Consider the following 7,927-nt stretch of genomic DNA (forward strand, 5'->3'; position numbering starts at 1 on the left):
GGGCTCAAGAACTGTCTACTATTTTTCCACGACAAAGAAACCCTCTTCAAGTCGGAACATTTCTTCATACATGAGAAGAAACCTAAAGGTAAAATAGGCCTGCTGAATGCTCTGATCTCTTTCATGTATCAAAACATTTTAGTCTACAAAACACTTTTCCATATATTTAAAAAGTGATCTCAAGCCCGTACTACTACAAGCCTAATTATTTCCTCTCCAGAAAACTATAGATTTTCACTTCTACAAGACCAATCAGAGATGTGTAAGTTTACAAAAAACAGCCGCAACAACAACACCAGAAAAGTATATAATGCAGAAAAGAAGGATTATTTACTTATCCATATGTTTATTCAGATTCTGACGTTGTTTGTCCAGGATGCCATGTGTACACATTCTCTTTTCAAATACCTCAGAAGTATAAGTCTGTAACAAGTATTGTTCATTTTTAGAAATAAATAGGCCTACAAGTGTTGAAATACTAAATGCTAGACATAATGGTCCTTTTAATGTGTGTACACAGGGACATGCCATCATCCTTCAAAGGTGGAGCTGGAAAAGTGGTTTGCTACTTAGAGGCAAAATTGACCAGGTCTATGCGGATGTCAGAGACAAAACTGAGTTCAGTTTTTTTTCCAAGACAGATGTGCATGTTCCAGATATGAAAGTAAATATTTCAGAACTTCTTCCCTCTCCGTTACTTATCTGTTTGTTCTGCACTAAAAGGTACACTTGGTGACCATTGACATTAATTTGTCTCAGTTTGGGACCGCAGGCAAGAAGTTAAGGTTTCTGGAAATGTCTCATTAACAATGACTGCATTTTACCCCATTATAATGAATGCATGGTTTTGTTTCCATACTGTTTAGTTCTATAGTCTATAAATCCCTCCCTTATTTTCTGTAAATCCACTTTTTATATGAATCTATGCATTTGTATTTATCAAAAGAGTTGGGGCTTAAATAGACTCTGTTTTCTGAGCGATACAAAAACACATACACTGCATCATTTAATAAGGTTGATGTAGACTTTGGATGTTGCACTATGCAGCATTCCTAAGAGAAAATGGCACGATGATTGTACACTTTTATCATCTACAGGGACTGAATTGAAGATTATGTCAGAAATTCAGAACAACTCTTCTCGTGCCATTATACACCTAAATATTGCCTGTAACAGAAACCGTTAGCAAATCACTAAGTATCCCTTCAGATGCCATCCCCTCCATTCTCTCCAACTGCAAGGTCCTCAATGTGGAATACAGACTCAGGCCTATGTCATTGTTAAATAGTTATAGGTAATTGTATTTATTTCTTATGCAGTGTCATTATGAATGAATCGAAATTAGGAATTCTTATAACCTACACACATGGAAAAGTATTGAATTTGATTTTGATAACGCAAACACAACGGGTCTTTTAAAATTATTATTAGGGCTGTCAATCGAAAAATCTAATTAATTTCATACTCTGTGATTAATTAATCTAAAGACACAGTTTTCTGTGAATATCTCGAGAACCGTAAGGTTTAGGAGGACCTTTTTTTTTTGTATGTTGATTTCAAGGGGCCATGTCAACCCATTCCATAACCACTCATTTCATGTATAGCGCCACCTAGTTAAACACAAAAAAGTAAAAATGAGGTGTTGTAATCGCAGGTATCTGTGACCTAACATAGTCAAAACTGCACGAAATTGGAAGTGTAGGATCATTATGACACCCTCTGAATACACGCCAAGTTTCGTGGAATTCTGTTCATGGGGGGGCCACACAATAAATTAATTTATGTTACTATACACCAACTGTAGGTGGCCGGAGACAGTTGTCTGTGAATATCTCGAGAACCGTAGGGCCTAGGAGGTCCACCTTTTTTTTGTATGTTGGTCTTAAGGGGGCATGTCAACCCATCCCATTACTACTTATTTCATGTATAGCGCCACCTAGTTAAAAATTAAAAAGCAAAAAATTAGGTGTTTTCATCACAATATCTCTGGCTAACATGGTCAAAACTGCACGAAATTGAAAGTGTAGGATCATTATGACACCCTCCGAATGCATGCCAAGTTTTGTGAACTTTCGTTCATGGGGGGCCTTATATTAAAATAATTTATGTGTACATTTAGTGACCGTACACCAACAAGGATTCCCGGGACACTGAAAGACCGGGGTACACGAAACTTGGTGGGCATGTAACCCCACATGGATAGCATGGAACCATCATTTCTCGTTTTGAACTGTAGCCCCCCCGCTGTACTGGACCCCCCGAAAGGAGGGTAGGGCAGACACAGTTTTCTGTGAATATCTTGAGAACCGTAGGGCCTAGGATGACCAATTTTTTCCGTATGTTTGCCTCCAGGGGTCATGTTAACCCATTCCATGTGCACACATGTGCATAAACAGATACACACGCACACACATACATTCACAGTAATCATATGTATGACACATACTCACACAGTAGACATATGTACGCATGCATGCACATGCACAAACACACATACGCAGGCAAACACACAAGCACGCACACACACACACACACACATAAACGTGTACACGCACACATGCACACAATTCAAGAATTTCTCAGAATTATAAACAGGCAAGATGGAGGTGGGGTTGTATAAAATGAATTTTACATGTGAAATCTATGAACTAATCATGTTTTGGTACTTGTTGTCTAGCAGATACCAGTGAGAATTGAGTGTGGATAATGCAATTTAGTGAGACAGTTAGAATCATATAGGCCTTTCAGCGTGGTTTATTTTTGTGGAAAAAATGTGCTGGACTGGGCGGCGGTCATATTTTGTACCGCTCTGCGGTACATCTAGTTTTAATAATGGCCATAATAATCTATGATATGATATGATATGACCCACCTGGTGGAGATCTCTGTAAACATGCTGGAAATGTCATAGACTGTAAAGGGAAATGTCAGGCCAACTCTCTGTCTGCTTGTGAAAATACCCATCAATGTGATGTATCAGGGTCTTGAAGTGTTGTACCATTAGGGAATATTTCAACTACAATCCCTGGTCACAGTTCCAAGGGGTAAGGAGAATGGGTGGCAGTGCTAATAACGTTTCTAATATTTCCACAGAAATAATTGTTAAGCATCTCTTGAGTTTACATGACTAAAATGTATCATGACATACGTAACTTGTGAGTATAAATCTTACATTTATACTGTTATGAATTGTGGCCTACATATTGAACATATTGGTAGCAGCATACTGGTATGTTTTGTTTTCCCAGTGCATTTTTCCCTGTAGTCAAAACAAGTTTTTATTTATTGATGAATGCTTTTCCAGTTACACATAACAGTCTCTTATTCACAAAAGAGCCTTATGGATCATGCCCACGTGGCTCATCCAAAGCAATGAACTCTGACCTGAAAACACATGACTCATGACAATTAACTCTTACCTGATAGCACTATATTACAAGAGGGTCACTTCAACAGGTTGTAGGCAATGGAATTTTCTGATACATTTGGGTAGCATTTATCTCATTGATAGCATTATAACACCTGTCACATTTATTTACTCTGTTACATAATGACTCACCCAAACCTGCCACAACAAACAACTCACCTGCATAAATTTAAGCAATAAGCCCCGAGAGGCCATAGGTTACACTGATTTTACAACAGCTAAGGGGCGTTGTTAGGCATAATGCCAAGCTAGGCTTGTTATTGAGCATCATCACCCGGAGAGAAGAAATACTCTTTTCTGATTGGCTGGTGGGGTGGCTATTAATTCTGAATAACGGGACACCAAAGATCCTTTAGAACACTAGATGTAAGATCTCATTCATAGTGACTATTGGGTCCTTGGTTACCTGTCTGACCAAGGCCCTTCATCCTGGATTACTCAGTTAGGTTGAGCAGCCACATCTAGGAAGACTGTTGGTTGTTCCAAACTTTTCCATTTGAGAATGATGGAGGCTACCGTGCTCTTGGGCACTTCCAATGCTGAAATTTTATTGTACCCTTCCCCAGATCTGTCTTCACACAACCTTGTCTCGCAGGTCAACGGACAATTCTCTTGACCTTGTGGCTTAGTTTTCACTCTGACATACACCATCAACTGTGAGACCTTATATAAAGAAATGTGGGCCTCTCCTAATAATGTCCAGTGAATTAATTTAGGCACAATCAATCCAATCAAGTTGTAGAAACATCTCAAGGACCATTGATAGAAGTAGGATGCACCAGAGCACCAATGGCAAGTGTCATAACAAAAGGTGTGAATACTTGTAAATGGAATATTTCAGTCTTTTATTTGCTTATACATTTTGTGGGGTGTTGTAGTATTGTGTGTGTAGATTGATGAGAAAATAAATAAATAATTGAATGCATTTTAAGATGAATCTGAAACATAACAAAATGTGGAAAAAGTGAAGAGTTGTGAATACTTTCCGTATGCACTGTGAGAAGTATTAAGATTAAGAAGTAGCCAAGAGGGATCTTCCATGACTGCCATGATGACCAGGGCCTCCTTAGCTTCTGGTAAGGAATAGTTGACCACTCCACTGCCTACATCAACATACCCATGTATTTTACCTCCACAAAACTCTGTTTCCTGATTGACATTTCGTCCATCATCAAAGCACATATGGTGTCTTTACCCTGTTTTTTTATTGTCTTCCACTTGGCACTGAAGCGCACTGAAGGAGGCCTTGGTGAAACCAGGAGAGAGAGTTGAACCAGTTGCGGATTATCTGTGGATGTGGCAAGACAAGGTTGAAGGACTGACGGACATATTCGTAAGCTTTTGCAGAGTAGATGCAAGGTCATTGCAAACATTTTTAACTCATCAGATATTCTGTGAGATTTTTGTTCCTACTCACTCTCAGCAGAATTTCCCATGGCACACCAGAAATGGAGCCTTCAAGCAGCCCCGCACAATCAGAGGAGATCAGGGATTTCTGTTTGAGCTCCAAGATGACAGTAGACAGAGAAGTAACTTTACGTTTTAACCTGATTATTTTATCACCTTGCAACCTGATCCGTTTGCGGCACCCTTGAAGTTTATTGTGCACTGCATCAAGCTTACGTTTGAGTGTTTTGGGCGAGTCGGCTAACGTGTGATCCACTGATCCATATGATATGCCACTACGGAGATAGCAATGGTCATGTTCAACACGGTCACTGCTCTGCTGCTCCAATCCCTGTTCCTTCGCTGTATTGTCATCTATCTCTGGCAAGTCATCTTCCTCAATTTGTAAATGGTCTCCCTCTTCCCATGCATTTTCAGTTTTGCAATGGTCCCAACCACCCTGCATTTCAAAGCCATTATCCTGAGGGAGGGCACCTTCAGCGACATCAGAGGGAGCAGGTACTATGGTATGGCTGTGATGTACTGGATTTTGGACAGCTTTGAAGCAGCATGCTCTAAAGTAAGTATGATCTGCTAGATAAGCATCAGTCTGACATGCCTGATCATGTGTTTGCACTTGACGTTTACTAACATGGCCTCTCTTTTTCTTTCCTTTCGTCTTTTTCTGTTGCAGGCTTTCTGGGAGGGAGAAGATGGAGGGCACAGCTGTTTCCGTCAGTTGTACTCGGCCATCAGCGGTGGTGTAAAAGCATTCCTCCTCAAAGTGGATGGAGCACAACCTAGAGCCAGCTTTGGGTGTCCAGTTAGACTGTCCAATCATTTTTAGCCAGAGCTGAAGCCTGTCATTTTGTTTTAAAGGGAATCTGTGTGTGTGTGTGTGTGTGTGTGTGTGTGTGTGTGTGTGTGTGTGTGTGTGTGTGAGAGAGAGAGAAGGAGGGAAAGAAAAATCATGAAATAAGCCACCAATGAACTTGTATTTTAGCTTATTAATAGTTTTTAACTGATTGCTTCACTTTTGTTGTACATTTTATCATCAACTAGAAAATGTAATTCCAAGGATAGGAAGGAATTACCATTGCATGTAAATGCAAAAATATTAAAATACAAATGACTTACAGTATGATTATTGAGATTAGGCCTATATATTCTTGAAAACCACTTATGGTTTAGAGTATATGACAGTTGGTAGAAATAAATTGTTAATTCAATATTGATCAGTATTCTTTGTTTTAATATAGTAGGCATATAGTAGAAACTACAGCAGAATGATACTCAGAATACACTAATGAACACTTAACACTTAAAATTCTCAGTTGTTGAAACCAAAAGGTATATATGAATTTAGATATTTACCAGTGGTAATTCTAAACAGGCAGCAACAGCTAGAGATCTCAGTTAATGGTAACAGTTTACGTTTGAGGCTATGTGTAGGCTGTGCATGTTATTGGTTCAGTAGCCTAGTTAATCAGGTATCACTATCGATAGTGTAGATCTGACTTAAACTATTAAATTAAATTAAGCAAATCTTACCGATGTAGGCGCACACCCTTACACCCTTCAAGTGTACTGCGGCTAGTGCAGTTTCTTGCAGCGCAAGAGGGCATTTTCAGTTTTTCTACTTTGTCACCAGTGGAGTTACAAGTTACAGTGTCACCTGGAACAACGCAGTCTCACAGATAACTTGATCAGACGATCTTCTTCCTCTTCTTTAGTTTTTTTTTTTTGGCAGATTGCTTCGTTTATTTGCTGCATACCGCCACCTACTGTACAGGAGTGTTGCAGTAAACCTTTGGCTATTCAATCAAAAAGGGGTGGCAAAATAAATCTATAAATAATAATGAATAATATTCAAATAATAATAATACAAATAAATAAAAACAGAAAAACATTATTCATTTCTTCTCAGTAAATCACTGTCTTTAAGGAAAATAAATAAGTCTTTAATTCGCTTGCATTCCTTGTTCCCCAATTAATATCCTCAATGTTATTGTCTACTTCTTGCCATCTTTGTCTCTGCTCACTGTTACATTACATTACATTACATTACATTTAGCAGACACTTCTTGACCAAAGTGACTTACATATGTCAGCTATATTACAAGGGATCACATTGTCCCCGGAGCAACTTGGGGTTAAGTGCCTTGCTCAAGGGCACAACGGTGGAAGCCGGGAATTGAACCGACAACTTTCAAGCTACTGCATGCTAGCCCAGCTCCTTAACCACTACACTACCACCGCCACTGTACCTTCTACATCTACATCTAAATAAAACATGTTCCACATCTGTGCATAAACCATTTCCTTTTCCTACCAGCTTCAATGTTGCATTCAATCCTGTCCCATTCTTATTCTTGAGTAATAGCACCTATGGCCATTCTCAGTGCTCTAAACTGGATTCTAACTTTGTTAAATTAGTGTGGCTTGCTGTGCTATATACTATATATATCCATTAAAGACTGTTTATCTGCTCCCCTATGTCCAGTAATCATTCTCATCATATTCATGACTTTTTTACATTTAGTTTCAATGTGATTTATATGGTATTTTCCATGTAAGTTTTTCATCCAACCAAACTCCTATTTAAATGTTATGACTCTCTCTAGAGTTTGGTTGTAAATAAATAATTTCTCATCATCAGCAACTTTCTTTCTTGTGAAGAACGTAACATTTGACTTTTGTATGGAAAATTTAAACCCCCAGTCAATTCAGCATCTAGTATAGTATTTGTCTTTCGTTTAGCATTTAACACATCTATATTTTCTTTCAAGCTTTCATCTTTTCTTTTTTTAATCATTTCATCTAGGTGATTACCTTCATGAATGTCAGCAAATTTTTTACCCAACATGTTTGCCTTATCAGTATCTGATACAGCTTGCTTTCCTCCATCAACTAACATGGTTTGTGACGGTTTATATTTACCGTCATTTTCTTCACCATCATCCACATCTTATCAAAAGTCTTTTCCCTTCCAGTCGTTGAACACAATTGTCTCCAAGCTTCTTTCTTGGCTTCTTTAATTACCTTCCTTGCTGTAACTTTTTTCCTTTGATAATCTATCAGATCATCCATTGTTAATGTTTTGCGTTTTTTCTT

The 7,927-nt window shown here is 38.5% G+C and overlaps 1 long non-coding RNA gene across 1 annotated transcript; it reads right to left on the reverse strand.

The window, feature by feature from the left end:
• Positions 1-4,255: 4,255 nt before the first annotated feature.
• Positions 4,256-6,519, reverse strand: LOC143106071 (uncharacterized). Its single transcript, XR_012983616.1, has 2 exons — positions 6,365-6,519; positions 4,256-5,697 (listed from the first exon to the last, which is right to left on the reverse strand). It is a non-coding gene; the product is annotated as an uncharacterized LOC143106071 (long non-coding RNA).
• Between the last annotated feature and the right edge of the window lie 1,408 nt (positions 6,520-7,927).

The sequence above is a fragment of the Alosa pseudoharengus genome, unplaced genomic scaffold, assembly GCF_046254945.1.
Source record: "Alosa pseudoharengus isolate Yale_2024_CS ecotype anadromous, Long Island Sound unplaced genomic scaffold, YU_APseudo_1.1 YU_APseudo_1.1_scf_6, whole genome shotgun sequence".
NCBI lineage: Eukaryota > Metazoa > Chordata > Actinopteri > Clupeiformes > Clupeidae > Alosa > Alosa pseudoharengus.